The sequence below is a fragment of the Sus scrofa genome, chromosome 5 (assembly GCF_054392235.1).
Source record: "Sus scrofa isolate SSC_HxYL_T2T_F1_AM1 chromosome 5, Sscrofa_HxYL_maternal_Yorkshire_Landrace_v2.0, whole genome shotgun sequence".
Classification (NCBI taxonomy): domain Eukaryota; kingdom Metazoa; phylum Chordata; class Mammalia; order Artiodactyla; family Suidae; genus Sus; species Sus scrofa.
Window position 1 is genome coordinate 96,677,839 of NC_139387.1, and position 18,776 is coordinate 96,696,614.

General features: G+C 46.3%; 1 protein-coding gene across 20 annotated transcripts in view; it reads right to left on the reverse strand.

The window, feature by feature from the left end:
* CRADD (CARD and death domain containing adaptor protein) overlaps positions 1-18,776 on the reverse strand; it is a 182,025-nt gene that overhangs the window by 106,082 nt on the left and 57,167 nt on the right. For 5 of the 20 annotated variants that reach the window (XR_014804378.1, XR_014804376.1, XR_014804377.1 and 2 more), the window contains one exon: positions 18,508-18,629. The exons of 13 other annotated variants lie outside the window; for them this stretch is intronic. The gene's annotated coding sequence lies outside the window, so the exon portion shown is untranslated. The remainder of the gene's footprint in view (positions 1-18,507; positions 18,630-18,776) is intronic. 2 more of the 20 variants (XM_084957592.1, XM_084957594.1) reach the window with 1 other exon arrangement.

An 18,776-nucleotide genomic window follows, 5' to 3' on the forward strand; every position in this document is an offset into this window, starting at 1 on the left:
GCCCAAATGGGTCACACATTTTAAAGGGCAGTGTGCACTAGTCAGTGCTATACAAATAGAAGGCACTGGTACTTTTACTATTATTATTAATTAAACCTTCATTAAAAACAAAAAAAAAATCAGTAATTCCCTCTCTGAATTCATAAAAACCCTTCACTCACTAAGCAGCAGGCAATGTGTGCTAAAACAATGTTTATCTTTAAGCACAGCAAGCTCACAAGTGAATCGTTAGTAGTTTCAAAAATATGGAGTCCTTTTTGCTTTCTGGATTGGCCCTAACCTAGATCTTACATTTCCAATCTATAACCACTTTCAAGATTTAAAACACCCGTTCAGTCTGAGCTCAGTCTGAAGTGGATACCGATCCCTTAAGTTCATGTCTCCATGGGAATTTCCTTCCCAAATAATTCAAAGGTAGATGCATGCCTTTTATTAAAATGAGGTATTTATCCTCCTTACCGCATTCATGGAGACTTGAATTCCATAAAGATAATTTCCTCACACACAAAATAACATCCAAAAAAATGATTAGGAGAGAGAACATGACTTTTTATATGCTATAATGATCTCCATTCTACTCCCTAAAGACAAATAACAATTAAACACTACAGAGAATTCTAAAATTAGGAAGAAAACTGTTCTAAGGATACCACCTGCCATATACTTGCCTAGGAGGAAGGCGAATTTCCTAGGCCATTGAGACTCTTAAATCCTCCTTTCACGAAAAACTAAAAAGAAAGGAAAAAACTAAAAAGAAAAAAACCAAAAAGAGCACAATGAGGGAGTTCCCGTCGTGGCGCAGTGGTTAACGAATCCGACTAGGAACCATGAGGTTGCGGGTTCGATCCCTGGCCTCGCTCAGTGGGTTGGGGATCCACGTTGCCGTGAGCTGTGGTGTAGGTCGCAGACGTGACTTGGATCCCGCGTTGCTGTGGCTCTGGTGTAGGCCGGTGGCTACCGCTCCGATTCGGCCCCTAGCCTGGGAATCTCCATATGCCGCGGGAGTGGCCCTAGAAAAGGCAAAAAGACAAAAAACTAAAAACTAAAAAAAAAAAAAAAAAAAAAGAGCACGATGAAAGATGATATCTGAAACGCTGAGGTGACTTTATTTCATTAAACTCCATCAAGAAAAGGAAGGCAGGGAGTTCCCATCGTGGCGCAGTGGTTAACGAATCCGACTAGGAACCATGAGGTCGCGGGTTCGATACCTGCCCTTGCTCAGTGGGTTAGTGATCCGGCGTTGCCGTGAGCTGTGGTGTAGGTTGCAGACGCAGCTCGGATCCCGAGTTGCTGTGGCTCTGGCATTTTCTCTCTGCTTCTGGGCTGTGGGAACGAGCAAAGCAACCTAAAGAGAATCGGTTTCTTTCTGCCATTTGACACGACGGTCACAAGGAAGCGGCCGGAGACCTGGCGACCATCTCGACGGTGTCAGAACCAGGGAACGGCTGTTTGGGCCCCTCCCTCACGATCCCAAATGGAAGTCACGGGCACCGCGTTCAAGGCTGGGCACGAAGAAAGGAGGAAGAGAAACTAGAAAACAGGGTGGAGCTAAGAAAAATATAACAACAGCCAAGAGGACGTTTACTTTGGGCTCAACACTGTTCCAAGCGCCTCGTACACATTGAATGCATCCAAAGCTGGGAGGTAGACACGCTATTCTAGTCCTCACTTTCGAGGCCGTAACTTGCCCAACGTTCCACGACTAGTTAGTGGGAGATCCAGGATTCAAACCCAGAGTCCACGTTCTTTAACCAGACCTACACAGCCTCCCCCAAACAGACAAAACTGGCCTGTCAGCTGTGTCTAGATGGGAGCTCAGCCTCAGGCTGTCATTCACCCACATGTGTGTCATCGCTGAGACCCGGGGGAGCCGGAGTCCCCTCTGCCACAGGGTCTGGGCCTCGGGCGCACAGCCCGGGACCATGGTTACGCATACACAAAAAAAAGGCTGCCGGCGCCAAAAAGCAAGAAGATGGTTGTCTTTCCAATTTTATCTTATTTTTTGCCTTTAAAACAATCTTTTTTGAAAGAAGTGGGACACAAAGAATAAAAAGAATTTCTCAACTTGAACCCAAAATGCTCATTAGAAGTACATGTTTGTTATTCATCAGACACTTATTTCAGGTTCACAAACTCAAAATGAGAGGGGCAGTTTATTCCCATTTAAAAAAAAAAAAAAAGAAAATGCATGCCTCGCCTTACAGCCCCTGTAACTGAGCTGTGAATTTGCCCTTTTCCTGTCAGCAGATTTTCTTTTCCAGTAGAGAGGAAGAAAGTTTCTGCCCATTTTTTTCTCTTGGGTTGCCACTCGTTCCCATCCATGTCTCAGAACGTAAAGCCACAGGCAGAAAACAGGGCAGCCGGGATTCCAGAAATGCAGCACCAAGACCTTCTGATCAGAGGGGCAGCCTGACAGTGCAGAGAGCGAGCACGTTGAGAGGTCAGCTCAAACCGTGACAGCACCTCCTGTTTCCCAGCGCCCCCAGTCTCAGCTTCCTCATCTGAAAAGAAGGACCAGGGCCACCTGGCGGCGTTGTCATGGAAATTAGAGAGTGGGGACGCTCTGGCGCAGCACTGCATTCAGGACGATGTATTATCTTTCTCCAAGCAGTGCAAGGTTCAGGGTCACTTACCTTCCAGATACTGATATCCCAACTAGTGTGGGAGCAACAACCTCAGGGAAAGCGAATGGCGCTCATGGGCTGCCCACCACGGAGAAACCAGACGGGCACAACTGCGGCCTCTCAACAGGTAAGCAGAATTGGTGGGTTTCTTTTTGTTTGGTGTGGGTGTTTTTTAGCTTTCCTGTTCTTTACTATATTTTAGCACTTTGGAAGGGATGCATTTGAAAAATAGAAACATTTCGTAACTTCAAATAATTAATGCTACATGGAGGTAAAAGTATTGCATTCTATGTGGAAGAGATGATAAGAAAGGAATCAGGGTTCTGCCTTTGGATGCGGGGAACTGGGGAGCAGGGAAAGCGCAGAAAGGAGACCCTTCAGGATTTGTCACCTGTGCACGGTAGCAGCTCAAAATCAGTAAAATGTTCCACGTTCACACAGAGCATTAAATAAAGGTCATTGAAGATCCAGCTCAACTTCCACCTTGACTCAAACACCTGACAGCCAAGCCCTATGGCCCAGAAGGACTCCTCTGACCTTGAGGCTCTTCCTGCCTGACCTCCCCTTACGCTCAATGTCCACTGCTCTCATCGCCATAATTTAGCTCCCACTCACATTTAATATACTTGCGAACTGGTTCAAGAAAGTCAGGCCTATTTCTCCGATACACTAACAAATCCTTAAAGGCAAGGAACGGGCCTGCCGACTCTTTATTGCTCTCAGCCTCATCCCTGAAAAGGTGGCAGTAAATATCTATTGATGAATCACTACCTGACATAACTCAGAGCAGAGTAATTACAACCAATCACACCACCGGCAGGTTATCCTTATTCAGAATATATCATGATGAAGCCCAGAAGAAGCAGACGATCACCTGAAAGACAATGAATCCTTTCTTGAGCGTTAAAAAAAAAAAAAGTTTCAAGTCATTAACCTTCTCAAATTTATTTTTAGCTATTCCTTTCTGCCGAGCTGGGTCTCGGTTTGAGGTTTTTATTGCCTTGGGATGGTATTTTCTTTAACATTAGGAAGAAACAAAACAGGGAAGATGGCAGGAAAGCAAAGCTCATCTTCCAAAAAGACGCTGCAGTTTTCTAAATTCACCGGATTTCTCATCTGCCCCTCCTTTGTTTTAAAGCATGGGTAGAATTTTTCTGAAATTAGCAAGACATTCATCAGGGCCCAAAGCATACTGAGAAACAGAGAATTAAAACTGGGGGAATTACTGAGCACTTTCTTTCCATACCTATTTGTCACACAGTGAAACCAGTGCCCATAAGACCAATTCGGTCACTTAGTGACTTTTGGTGAAAACATGACCGCGTTCACCCGAGGCACTACCACCTAACAGTGCTGTAAGGGAGGAAGGAGCTGAAAGAGCTGCACAAAGTCAAGACGAGCTGCGTCCAACAGAAGCAGCATGAGTCTGCCTGGAGACGCAGGGGAGGGGTGACAATCCGGGCCAGCTGATCCTCTGCCCTTCCCTGTATCATCATCTGCCTTTCCTTCCAGTGTCCCTAACTCAACCGACGGCCGCTCCACCAACCTCCACGGTTCCGGCCCCGAAGCTTAGGAGTCATCCTCCATTTCTCTCTGAGCCTTACCCTCCCCTTCCTGGAAGTAACCGCCTCTCAGAGTCGCCACCACTGCCCCCTTTGTTTCAGCCACCATCTCTCGCCCAGGGCACCAAGAGGATACCCTCTGCCTTCCTGCTCCTGCTTACCCATCACACTGCCTACCACGCACTTTGCAGAGCACACACTATAAAGCGGTCTTCGAAAGGACAGTCTAGTTAGATCGCTCCCCTCCAAAACCTGCCCAGCACAATCAGAATAAACCCAAACTCCCATGAGAGTCAGCTGGGGAGCCCTGTAAAAATGGTGATGCCTGGGTCCCACCAGAGAGTCTGATGGACAGGCCTGGGGTGTGGCCTAGGCCAGCTAGAGGCCTGCTGTGTGCCACCAGGGCTGGAGCACCCAGCCCTGGTGCTGGCCCGCCCAGTCCCCTCTCCCAAAATGCCTCATCTCATTCACCAGACCCCAGCCACAGTGGCCTCTGTCCTGCTCACATGCCCGGAGCTCAGGCCACCTTACAAGCCCTGGCACCGCAAGCCCATCTGTTTGAAACAGGCTTCCCGTTGACCACCACTCAGGCTTCAGTTCAAGTGCCATTACCTCGGGGAGGCCTTCTCAACCTGAGCGAAAGCTGCCTGCCACGGTGCATGTTATCCCTAAATTATCACTAAACAAAGCGTTTAGTGATAGCAAGACACATGGGGCGGAGGGAGCCTCTCACACAAGCCCAGGACAGACGGTACCTGCAGCAGGGCTGGTGCTCAGTGGATGCTTGTGGGATGAACAAAGGAAGCAACGAGGAGAGGGGCCTTTCAATGTAAAAGCTCCCATGCCGGAGCCCCGTTGCAGATGCAGGCTCCGGCTGATGGCATGTGAACGGGGAGATGCTCAATGCCAGGGACGATGGGCAAGGGCAGATTATATGAAGTCTAACATCTCAGACATCTTACTCTCTAGAAACAGACCATGGGAACCGCTCATCTGGCTAATTTTCTTCTGCAAAACAAAATCAAGAGCTAGGAAGATGTCACAGGGCAAACAAAACATGCCTAAATAAAATGATTAACTTTCTACTTACGTTAGCCAAACTCCTAAAAATGTGACCTTGCATTCAAGACCTTGTATTTCCAGGCAGAAAGGTACACTCCCCGCCCCCCCGACATACACTCTCATCCTAAGTAGGGAGGCCCTTTTCCAAATCACCCTTGCCTCTCGCTTCCCATACCTCGGTCAGACTGACTCAGTCTAAATAAATTCCCTTCACTCCACATCTCTGCTTGTCAAAATCCCAACCAGTCTTAAAACCTAGATAAAGTGTCACCACGGTCACATACACTTCCTAACCCCAGAACTTCCTAATATCCCTTTTTTTTCTATAGTAGAGAGATTTTTTTTTTGTATTAATCTCCATGCTTCCATCCTGCCCTCTAAGTGTGTTCTCCATATATCACACAGATTGGACTTTTAAAAATAAAACCCCAGGGAGTCCCCATCATGGCTCAGTGGTAACGAACCCGACGAGTATCCACGAGGACATAGGTTCGACCCCTGGCCTCGCTCAGTGCATTAAGGATCGGGCGTTGCTGTGAGCTGTGGTGTAGGTCACAGACGCGTTTCCCATCTGGAGTTGCTCTGGCTGTGGTGTAGGCCAGCAGCTGCAGCTTCGATTTGACCCCTACCCTGGGAACCTCCATGTGCCATGGGTACAGCCCTAAAAGACAAAAAAAATAAGATCCCAGCAAGACATTCCCTTTCAACAGCTTCCAACTCCACCTGGAATATTCGACCCCAACTCCTCACAGTTCCAGGGCCACCTCCCTCTTGGATCTGGTCTTGGCCCCCCCACCTTGCCCTGCAGCAATCCCGGCCTCCTCTTGGCCCTCAGGGCCTTTGCACGTACGCTCCCTCTGGCCCGGCCCCTCTCCTCCTGGCTCCCCCAAGACTTCCTCTCCTCCTTCAGACGTCTGCTGCCCTGGCCCTTCTCTAAGCCCTCCCAGAAGACGCAAGGAAGGCAGCTTCTGCCTTTTTTTACTGCCTTTGTTTTGGGCCCCTGCAAAGAGTTCCTTCAAAGCCCTTCACAGCCCAGAAGCGTTTGCTATTCACTTGCTGGCTTCGGGTCTCTCGGGCAGCATGTAAGCTCCTGGGAAGCAGTGACCATCCCTACACTGCCCCCGTTGTTACACTGTCCCCCTCGGTTTCCGGCAGAAGGAATGAATGAACACATGAGTGCAAAAAGTCACATCGCCCCACAAGTGGACAGAGTCTGTTTGCTCAGAAGCCCCAGGGAGTGCTGTTTGCAGCCTCTCTAGCGGCCTTCGCCCGGGGAGTCTGCAGTAGTGATGTGGATGTGGATGTGCCGTGACCCTAACTCGGCTTGTTCTCAGTCGTCTTTGTTTTCACCATAGCACCAGGTTGCGCTCAAATACACAGACGAATTCGACAGCAGCCAAAGGAAGGAGGATCCGGAGGGAAAGAAGAGAGAAAAGAAGACCGAGGAAGCTGGGACATTGTAGGAAAGAGGTAAGAAAGGCTGGAGTAAGCCCACAGGGAACGGGCAATCAGAGAAAAATTCTTTCTAATGGATGAATAACGCACATGCTAGTAGAGGTGTCTCCTCGCTGTAATTTCTGGGCCACTTTCTGTGTGTTTCCCATCCTCTCTTCCATCTCCTTGCCATTTCAACTCCACACACACACACACACACACACACACACACACACACGTGCTGCTCTGACCTCAGGGCCCAGACGGACAAGTGACTAGCTCCTTCTCTCAGGACTGGGCTACCCTTCTATCTACAATAAACAGACTGACCTTGAAAACCCGACCGGGCAGCTGCCACTCCGCAGCCTCGCCTCGGAGGGAGGAACTAACAAGGTGATCGGCTCTGGATCAGCGTTTATTTTGAAAAGAGCAGGCCACCAATAATTTCCATTCCTGGAAGTCAAAAACAGTGCTGTTCTGGTATTTTCCTTTGGCCGCTTCTGTCTCTCTGGGTTGAGGGGAGCTGCGTGTTTTTCTGTATTTCCCGTAGCTTGTTTTTCTGGGATCAGACTGAGGTGAGGTGCCGGTGAATGCATTGTACCAAAGGGATTTTTTCCGTCGGTTCCCACAAGAGAAAGCAGAGGTTGACAAGTGCCTTCCTTGGCTGCAGGAAAAGAGGTGGGAGCGCAGGGGGCAGTGGGGCAGAGGAAAGGCAGGAGGAGACGGGGAAGGGCTCTCAGCGGGCCAAGGGCAAGCTAAGTTGGAAGCAGAAGTGATTTCAAAAGAGCCAAATGGGATTCCTGGCGACGAAAATCAAAGACGAAAAGCTGCAGAGAGCAAAATAATGGAATTAGTTTCTCATCCAGAAAACCCAAGGGGATTCCTTGTCCTTTACCAAGTATCTTATCAAAGACAGACAGAAGCCTGCAGATTTTTCAGGAAAGCTACGTGAAAGTGTGACTATTACTCATCTATGCAGCTCTTTTTAACGCTAATAATTTTACTGTAATTGGTAACAGATTTTTTTTTCCTCTTCTTGTGTCATACTCTCCATCCCCCCCGTCCCCAGGCAAGATTATGTCAACAATTACTTTTCCTGTGTTTTTTTTTTCCATCTGGTTATATCATGTGCAAGAAAGTAAACATACTTATAACACACCATGTTGTGCAACACAATACACTTCTCCATTTTGCTGGTCCTCAAAATTTTTAAAGTAATAAACATTACACTCCCACCAAATTAAGTGCTTTGGTATTTCCAATTCTTAGTAGACTCTTTCTTGGCCCTTGAATTCCTAGAAATCTGTAAGGATAGCTCGGAAAAACAAGGTACCGCAAAAGCAGAAATCACGGCTGCAAAATAATTATGAGAACTCGATTTCATAAGAGTCAAACATGAACAGCACCAGCCTCAAGGTTCCATACTTTTCTTTCTTATAATAAAATAGTAAGATTGGACCCTTGCCGTTAAACTGTATACTCCCAGGATTTCGATACAGCCTTTGAAAGTAAACCCACATAAAGCAGTACCAGAGTAAAAGCTACCAAATCTAAAATTCATGATAAAATTTTCATGTACATCAAACTAACGATAAATCAATTTGAGTAATGCCACATGTAAAACCTTCCACTGAATCTAAAATCCTAACCAAGAGATAATCTTATTCAATGCTGCCAGGAACTACTAAGAAGCACAAAAGATTTCACTAAAAGAAATGAGTCAAATTGTAAGTTAATTTTAGCATCCTCTGAGGAATAGTTATTTATTTGGAGATCTGTGTTTATTTCCTTAAAAACTGTGACGTTTACACATACAGAGAACAGACTGTTGGCTGTGGGGGGGGGGGGGCGGGCGAGTGGGATGCACAGGGCATTCGGGGTTAGCAGATGCAAACTGCTACATTTAGAAAGGAGACGACTCCCACCTGCAGTCAACTCTAAGTGCATGGCTGCATTTACAGCATGGTATTTCCAAATGATCCTCGAATAATGGGAAAATACTAGATGATATTCCAAATACATACTGAGCAATCGGGGACATGTACCATGTTTTAGTAAATTTTCCAACAAAATGGTTCTAATAGTTTTAAGTGATGCTGACTGAAAGGTTACAATGCATTCATCCCTTAGATGAAAAATGAATTCCGCCGAAACAACAGTAATAAAACGAGCACATACACTGACTCACTTTTAAAGAAATTCATCTCTTTGAAGTGATTTCTGTCAGTGGCGTGTTCAGCCTCAAGAAGGCACGCAAGGCTACCTACCTGCCCGTGTGCCCGGAGGAGGGAGGAGGCAGACCAGTATGGATAAAGGCAAGGAGGCTGGTGCCCTCACTACTTGGAAGTTTCCTGACACCCCGCAAACTAAGAGGTTGCAGTTTTATGCCCCTGCGGCGTGACTCATTAGCTTTGGACCCGGTTCCCTTCGGACTGCTCCTCCCTCTTTAGCTCGTACAAGAAGGCGGCCTACTATTTGGAAGACTGTGCCCTTCTTCATTCAAAAAAATATTTCTTGGCGTCCCTGTTGTGGCTCAGCAGTAACAAACCCAACTAGTATCCATGGAGAGATGGGTTCGATCCCTGGCCTTGCTCAGTGGGTTAAGGATCTGGTGTTGCTGTGAGCTGTGGTGTAGGTCGTAGACACGGCTCGGATCCAGCATTGCTATGGCTGTGGTGTAGGCTGGCAGCTAAAGCTCCAATTTGACCCCTAGCCTGCGAACTTCCATACGCCACGGGTGTAGCCCTAAAAAGACAAAAAATAAAATTAAATTAAAAAATATATTTCTTGAGCATCTACTGCATATCAAGCCCTGTTCTGGATGGTGAGGCTGCTTCAGGGAACAAGAGAAGTCCTGGAATAAGCAGCTTTCACCAGCTCTGCCCTAAGCCTTCATTGCTGTGTAGGATACAGGATGAAGCCAAGACACAGGTGAAAGACCTTCTAAATCAGGAGACAAAAGCCTGCTCAGAGGAAATATGGGACTCCTCTGACATGTGGCCTCATGAGCCTACCACTCCTTTGCGAGGATTAGGCAACACTTGAGAGCTGTATTCTTTTTACCATCAGATAGCACCTTCACCCTAACTGGCCGGAGTCTATCGTTTACCCAAGATAAGGGAAAGTTACAGCCCTTGGTACAAGTGTGTCCAAGGGCCTCATGTGTGCTCACCTACTAATTCACAGGGGTCTCAGGCTCTTAATTTGAACAGCCTGGTTCTCCTGAAGCCTTAAAGGAAGATGTGGTCTCAGCAGCTGGCAACACGAGATATCCGAATTCTTCAGTGATCGCCCTGCCTTTAATCTTAACAGGACTGACATTCTTAACAGGCCTAAAGAGAAAAGTGTGGAAAGGGGACCCCAAAAGGCCTCTACATCATGCATGAGCTGGAGGGTCACATCCCCAATCCTTAATGCGAACTGTATCTTGGAATGCCACCTGGAAACCTTCAGCAAAACCCCTGCTCTACCCGCCACTGGAATTCAGAGGGAATGGGTACCTGGGAGAACGAGCACGGCCCACGCTCAGCAAGTCAGCATGCTTTCAAGGGCTCCTCGCGTACACTGCTGGCAGTTACCTGCCTGCCCCTTCACCTCAGACCTCTGAAGGCAAAAGTGTCCTGTCTTCTGTTTCTGCACTGCCTTCTTCAGAGTCAGGCGCTCATGCGCACTCTGGTAATCGCTGGCGGGTCCTCAGAAGCGGCTCCTTTGCCCCGCACATTTTTGGACAGAACGCCTCTAGAGTTCAGGTTGAACCAGAGGATTAATAATCACTTTACTGTTAATTTGTGGGTAAAAGAACGGAAGTTTTAGGTTTTAAAATGTTAAGCCTTAATCTTTGACAAAGGAGGCAAGAGCATAATGTGGGAAAAAGAAAGTCTATTCAGCAAGCATTGCTGGGAAAGCTGGACAGCTGCATGCAAAGCAATGAAATTAGAACACACCCTCACACCATGCACAAAAATAAACTCAGAATGGCTGAAAGACTTAAACAGAAGACAAGAGACCATCAAACTCCTGGAAGAGAACATGGGCAAAACACTCTCTGACATCAACCTCATGAATACTTTCTCAGGTCAGTCTCCCAAGGCAACAGAAATAAGAGCAAAAATAAACCAATGGGACCTAATCAAACTGACAAGATTTTGCACAGCAAAGGAAACCAAAAAGAAAACAAAAAGACAACTTACAGAATGGGAGAAAATAGTTTCAAACGATGCAACGGACAAGGGCCTAATTTCTAGAATATACAAGCAACTTATACAACGAAACAGCAAAAAAGCCAACCACCCAGTGGAAAAATGGGCAAAAGACCCGAATAGACTGTTCTACAGATGGCCAACAAGCACATGAAAAAACGCTCAACATCCCTGATTATAAGAGAAATGCAGGAGTTCCCTTCGTGGCACAGTGGTTAACGAAACCGATGAGGAACCATGAGGTTGTGGGTTCGATCCCTGGCCTTGCTCAGTGGGTTAAGGATCTCATGTTGCCGTGAACTGTGGTGTAGGTCACAGACTCGGCTCAGATCTGGCATTGCTGTGTCTCTGGCATAGGCAGGCAGCTATAGCTCCGATTAGACCCCTAACCTGGGAACCTCCACATGCCGCGGGAAGAAGCCCTAGAAAAGGCAAAAAGACAAAAAAAAAAAAAAAAAGAGAGAGAGAAAGAGAAATGCAGATCAAAACTACCATGAGATACCACCTCAAACCAGTCAGAATGGCCATCATTAATAAATCCACAAATAACAAGTGCTGGAGGGGCTGTGGAGAAAAGGGAACCCTCTTACACTGTTGGTGGGAATGTAAGCTGGTACAACCACTATAGAGGACAGTTTGGAGAAATCTATACATAGAACTACCATATGACCCTGCAATCCCACTCTTAGGCATATATCCAGACAAAAGTTTCCTTAAAAAAGACACATGCACCCGCATGTTTACTGCAGCACTATTCACAATAGCCAAGACATGGAAACAACCCAAATGTCCATCGACAGATGATTGGGTTAGGAAGATGTAGTATATATACATAATGGAATACTACTCAGCCATAAAAAAGAATGACGTAATGCCATTTGTATCCAACATGAATGGAACTAGAGACTCTCATACTGAGTGAAATACGTCAGAAAGACAAAGACAAATACCATATGATATCACATATATCTAGAATCTAATTTATAGCACAAATCTAATTTAAAGCATAGACTCGGGGCTGCCCCGGGGGAGAGGGAGGGAATTGGAGGGATTGGGAACTTGGGGTTATCAGATGCAAACTATTGCTCTTGGAATGGATTTACAATGAGATCCTGCTGTGTAGCACTGAGAACTATTTCTAGATACTTACATCGCAGCAGAATCATGGGAGGAAAAAACCATGCATATACAACTTGGTCCCCATGCTGTACAGCGGAAAAAATAAATAAAATGAAAATAAAATGTTAAGCCTTAAAAAATTGTTTGCTTTAAACTATATCAACCTTTTGTGATGGTCAGCCTGCAAAATGACCCAATGATTCTTTCCTCCTAGTATTCATACCCCTTTGTAACCCTTCTACCCACCTCCCCAACCTAGGACAACCTGGGTAACCAACAGGATACTACAAAAATGACAGGGAAACGTGACTTCCAAGACGAAGATGTAAAAGACTCTTTGGCTTCCACCTTGCCCTCCACATTGTTCGCCCTCAGGGAAGCTGGTCTCCAAGTTGTGAAGACACTCCAGCAGCTCTGGGAGGAGCACGAGTGGGACAGCAGTGAGACCCGCCAACAACCAACACCTTGTGAGCTGTAGTGTCAGTCTCCACCTACTGATAGCGATGCCCTGGGCTCGGAATGCCTGAGGCATCTCCTGGGGCCATTTTCCTAATGGGCACTTCCCTGAGGGAACCTAATGCTGAGGCTAGACCAGCCCTGTAGTTCTTATTATGATCTCAAGACGCACTTCAGCAAACCATGGGGTAACTTTGAAAAACAAGATTTATCACGCGTAGGTCCTGGAGGGAACACAGCGTACCCAAGGGTCACACAATGACGTCATGGGAAGAGAGAGAGGAAGGAAGGAAAGAGCTGGGGGGCTCTGCCTTTATTAGGGTTTAAGGGTGGGGTCCTATGGTTTCAGGCTCACTCTTCATGGGCAAATGCAAAGCCTTGGGGCATGAGAAAGGAGAAGCAGGATCACTCGAGTGGTCAGTTATCTCGCTTACCCAGATAAAAGGGGAACTTCACGAGTGGAGGCAGCCTGGTTCCTTATCTAATTGTTTTGCTAGTAGCTGCAATATATCGATTCAAGATGGATGTCTTTGAAACGGATGCCTCCACAATCAAAAGCTTAATGCCAGCCACTCACTTTACAATCAAAAAGCATAATACTCAGCACTTGGAGCTCCCTCTGTGGCACAATGGGATCCATGGCATCTTGCGAGTGCTGGGATGCGGGTTCGATCCCCAGCCTGGCACAGCAGGTTAAAGATCTAGCATTGCCAAAGCTGCAGCTGAAGTCACAACTGCAGCTCGGATCTGAACCCCGGCCCAGGAGTTCCAGATGCCACAGAGCAGCCAAAAATGTAAAAGGGAAAAAAAAAAAATTGCCCAGCATTTGCACTACATGAGTGCACCATCTTGGAAGCAGATTCACCGACACCATGCTGGGAAGACTCTGGTTCCAGCTGACATCTTGAGATGTCATCAGAGATACCAAACCAGAGCTAGGCAACTAAGGCATTTCCAAATCCCTGACCAAAAGACATGCTTATTGTTTTAAGCTGCTAGATTTAGGGGTAATTTGTTATGCAGCAGTAGACACTAATATAAAACTTGATATTGTTAAGTTACTAGCTGACAAATGACCTGTTAGACGTTAACTAACAATTCATAGTAGGATCAGCAACTACATAGATCTGAATAAACAATTCATACATACTAGTAGTCAGCAGCGTAGACTCTGAAGTCAGACCCACTGGATTCAAAGGTATTCTCCACACTGTGTGACCTAAGACAAGCCATTCATCTACCCAGTCTTATAAAGAGGGGATAATAATAGCATGTGTCTCATAATTATTGTAAGAACTGAGTGAAGAATAGTGTCAGGGAATTCCCACTGGGGCACAGTGGGTTAAGAACCTGACTGCACCAGCTCAGGTCACTGTGGAAGTGCAAATTCAGAAAAAAAAAAAAAAAAAAAATCTCAGGAACATAATAAAAGCTCAAGAAATACTAGCTAGTATGATGTATGAATAAATAAATGAGGCTTTTTTTTTTTTTGTCTTTTGTGTTTTTAGGGTCACACCCATGGCACACGAAGGTTCCCAGGCTAGGGGTCGAATGGGAGCTGCAGTAGCCAGCCTACACCACAGCCACAGCAACAGGGGATCCCTGCCTCATCTGTGACCTACACCAGAGCTCACAGCAATGCCGGATCCTTAACCCACTGAGCAAGGCCAGGGATCGAACCTGCATCCTCATGGATCCTAGTCAGATTTGTTTCCATTGCACCACAATGGGAACTCCTAATCTTCCCTTTCTTAATAGTTTTGAATGAGGCAGAACACGTACTAATGTAGGTTTCAGTTCATAATGACTTTAATTGAACTTCCAGTTTAGACCAAGAGGCTCTAAACATGGCATTGGCTGGTGACAGGCTGCCTGACTCCAGGGAAAGCGTCCCTGCGGAAATAAACACCATCCACTGCGGGATGTCCACATGTGAGGATGAGATTTTTGTGATCTGTACATGGTGACTTACTATGCGATTGCTCTAGTGATTCTTTAGGTAAACAATTCATAATCTACTTTTTCCTACAATGATGTTCATGCGTTTTTAAAGTAATAAATAAATAAATACCAGAAAAGAAAAAGGAGTTCCTGTCGTGGTGCAACGTAAATAAATCCAACTAGGAGCCATGAGGTTGTGGGTTAGATCCCTGGCCTCCCTCAGTGGTTAAGGATCTGGCGTTGCCATGAGCTGTGGTGTAGGTTGCAGGCACGGCTCAGATCCCTGCGTGCTGTGGCTCTGGCGTAGGCCAGTGGCTACAGCTCTGATTAGACCCTAGCCTGGGAACCTCCATGTGCCACGGGTGCAGCCCTAAAAAGACAATCAATCAATCAATCAATAATAAATAAACAAGATTTATATCCGTGAATATCTCTCGTTTACTTACTTATTTTTGCAACCAATACAAAAAAGAGCATGGTAAATACAGGCCCATTCCCTGAGCAATTCAATGAGAGCTTTCCCTGAGCCTGGCCTAAAACTCATGAAGATTGTTTCTATTGAACTTGTACAAGTATAGGTGCCCTCTTAAAGTACAGGTTTTAAGTAATTTTTTTTTTTTTTTTTTTTTTTTTTTTGCCTCTTCTAGGGCCGCTCCCGCGGCATATGGAGGTTCCCAGGCTAGGGGTCGAATCGGAGCTGTAGCCGCCGGCCTACGCCAGAGCCACAACAACACTGGATCGGAGCCACATCTTCGACCTACACCATAGCTCACAGCAACGCGGGATCCTTCACCCACTGAGCAAGGCCAGGGATCGAACCTGCAACCTCATGGCTCCTCGTTGCATTCGTTAACCACTGCGCCACAATGGGATCTCCAAATTTTTTCCCTCTGTGTCATACTGTAAGTCCCCTATTGCTACGCATATGAAGTTTCCATTCAGTGACTACAAGGCAGAGGAAGTACAAGGTAATACGGATAGTGACTTGTACATTCTCGCCTAGGACTTTACTGAATGTGAAGGTCAAATGTAATTTTTAAAGGTTAAGAATATAATTCACATACAAATATACGGTGGGCGCATGTCAAAGACTTACGTAACTCTGAATGAGGAAAGCAGCGAGGTGGCAAAGAAGTTGATATGGTCATTTTGTTAAAAAAGACAGCTGAAACAAGATTACGCAATTACATACGAAATTCATGAATATTCTATGGGGCAATAAAACATGACCTGTAAGGCTGTCTTTTTTTTTTTTTTTTTTTTTTTTTTTCGTCTTTTGTCTTTTTGTTGTTGTTGTTGCTATTTCTTGGGCCGCTCCCGCGGCATATGGAGGTTCCCAGGCTAGGGGTTGAATCGGAGCTGTAGCCACCAGCCTACGCCAGAGCCACAGCAACGCGGGATCCGAGCCGCGTCTGCAACCTACACCACAGCTCACGGCAATGCTGGATCGTTAACCCACTGAGCAAGGGCAGGAACCGAACCCGCGACCTCATGGTTCCTAGTCGGATTCGTTAACCACTGCGCCACGACGGGAACTCCAAGGCTGTCTTTTCTGCTGCAAGAAATCATTTGCATCACAGCAATTTTCTCTAACTTCTAACTTGAACAGAGTCTGAGTACTAATTAACAGCAAACAGTAAGGTGAGCAAAGTTACACTCTCTAGAGAATCAGACGACCCTTAGGTTTTGTTAGCCCACGCTCCACCAAGAGCCTGAAGGGCTATGTCTCCATGTTGCCATCATATTACCACGTTTTAGAACGTTTTTCTTAAGGCAAATAAAATCCTGACTCTGTTGTCCATAATGATAACAACTATACTTTTTTCCCCTGAAAAAAATCCACCTAATTAAAAAGCCAGAGCACAGGCTGGATCTGGGGTTCAGTGTGAAATTCATGCTCCACGGCCCCCCTGCACACTGTCCTGACCTCCCTTTATTGGGGTCCTCTGCCCAACACTGCCTTTAAGTCCTGAGGTGATCTACTTAAGGGTATAAGCATGACATATGCATCTACGTGTTCATCATAAAAGCCCAGCAGATCTTGCTATTTATGCATTCACGTAACAAGACTTTACTGAGTACGTACTATGCACAAGGAGCTGTGTTAGGTTTTTCTTTTGAACAGAGCTCTAAAAAAGGAAACCAGCCTAGCCAAGACAGGATGCCTCAAAGGTCATGGAAGAAAAGGACAAACCCAAAAAGTCTATCACAATTGCAAAACCAAGGGAGGGGGTGTGTGGGAAGAGAAAGGATTAAAAGAGAAAGCGTGTCGATGCTAGCAGCAAAGGACGGGTGTGTTAGAAGATAAACAGACAAAAGCCATAATAGGAAGCAAAAAACAAGTACCGGGAGAATTGCTCAACAGTACAGAGGTGACTGAGCATGAGCTCTTTCAGCAAAAAGCGATGTTAGTGATGGCAGGTGATTGGATTGAAAGAGAAAACCTAAAGCAATTTCAAATGATTCACATTTGCGTTAAAAACAAGAGAAACAATGGAATATTCCCAAAGGAAAGCGCCCTGCTAGTTTTTAATATCACGGGACATCCTCTTTAGAGGCCAAGCGGACTCAAGCAAACTAGGTCCCTCTCCTGCTTAAAAACCTTCAGGGGCTTCCTGGTCTTTGAATGAAACCCATAAGCCCGTCCAGAGCATACAAGGCTCAGCAAGGTCTAGCCCCAGCTTGCCTTTCCCTCCACCTCTGATCCTCTCCCCTTTGCTCATGAAGCTCCGACCACCCTGCTTCTGACAGCTCCTAGGCCACATCAAGTTCCTTCCCATCGTAGGTCCTTTGGCCGTGCTGGCCTCTATCTAGGATGCTCCTGGCATGGCTAACTCCCAGCCATGCTTCAGGTCTCAGCTCCACTGTTACCTTCTCAAACAGACCTTCCCTGACCACCCAACTCACCCATCCACTCACCCGCATCTTCCTGCTTTCCAACACAGAATGCTCATCTGTTTCCATGACAGCAGGGATCTTGCCTACGCCTTTAACCGCTATATTCCCAGAAAAGAGCCTGGCATTAACTAAGCACTTGATATTATTGGAAAAAAAAATGCAGGGATGAAACTCCTGTAAAATCAGATTGTTATGATCATTATACAACTACAGATGTGATAAATTCATTTGAGTAATAAAAAAATTATAAAAGAAAAAAAATGCATGTAATCAATACAAAAAGCCAGAATGCCATCAAGCAGGGTCCCTGTCAAAGCTCTAGAATAGCTATGAAATTTCTAGTGCTTTCTTGAGAGTCTTATTGCTTCTCCTGCTAGGCCCTAGCCCATGGGGCAATTATCAGCCCTCGTGGTTGTAAACAGCTTCCATGAAAGCCCCAAAGCCGGTTCCAGTCTAACTCCCAAAGGAAACTACAGATTATTCTTTGGAAACATCCAAGAGTTTTCCAAGCCAAGATCAGGCGCTAAAGAGGGACGGGATGCCTTGGTGAAGCCAGATACAAATGCCCACAATTCGGGGCCTTCATGCCTTTGCAGACCACTTGTCCTTTCAACCGCCACGCATGCCACCTGAGAAGCTTCTCCCTCCCACTTACAGACACACTACATATCTGCTGGGTCCTGGCTCCCTGCTTCTCAACCACCGTCGGGGGGAGGGGGGCGGCGGCGGGGGGCGGGGGGAGAAGAATTACTGGACAGGATGAGAGAGGCCCACCGCGCTGAAGGATGCTACCACTCACTAAACACTACTGTGTGCGAGGCACTGTCACATAACATCATACTGACTTCAGCACCTACACCTGAAGAAGCACGCCGGATTTTTTTTTTTTTTTCTTAAGTTTACAAACTGAGAGAACCACCTAAGGTCACACAGAGGCAAGATCTAGACCTACGTCTAACTACCTTTAAAAGCTTTATTATTTCTGGCACCATCGGGTGTCTTTCCAGGCAGTTTTGGCCAAAGAGTGGGCGCAGAGGGGAGGGGAAAGGCCACACCTGACGTCACTGCCCTGCTCCCCCTGGCCCTAACACTGCAAGGAAAGGAAGAGCTAAGGAAAAGGTGGGAGGGGGCGGGGGAGTAGACAATGAATAATAAAAGAGAAAGAAAGTCGCCCACCCTCTTCTCCCACCCCTGCCCCCCCATGCTTCTTACCTGTCCCCTGCCCTTAGTCTCGTACCTTCTCCAGCTCCTGCTGCTCAAAGCCTTCTCTTACATGGAAGAGTGTTTCTGCTCCGACTCTAGTCTGATGCAAATACTTTATTCTTGCTGTAGGGCTGCAACACAGATGATAGCCTACTGGCTTCCCTAATTGGAATTCAACACATTTTTCCATAAAATAACATTGCATTGTGGTTAGGGTTTATAATACCAGTGGCTTTTTTATTAAAAAAAAAAAAAAAAAAGTATAATAGAGATCCACT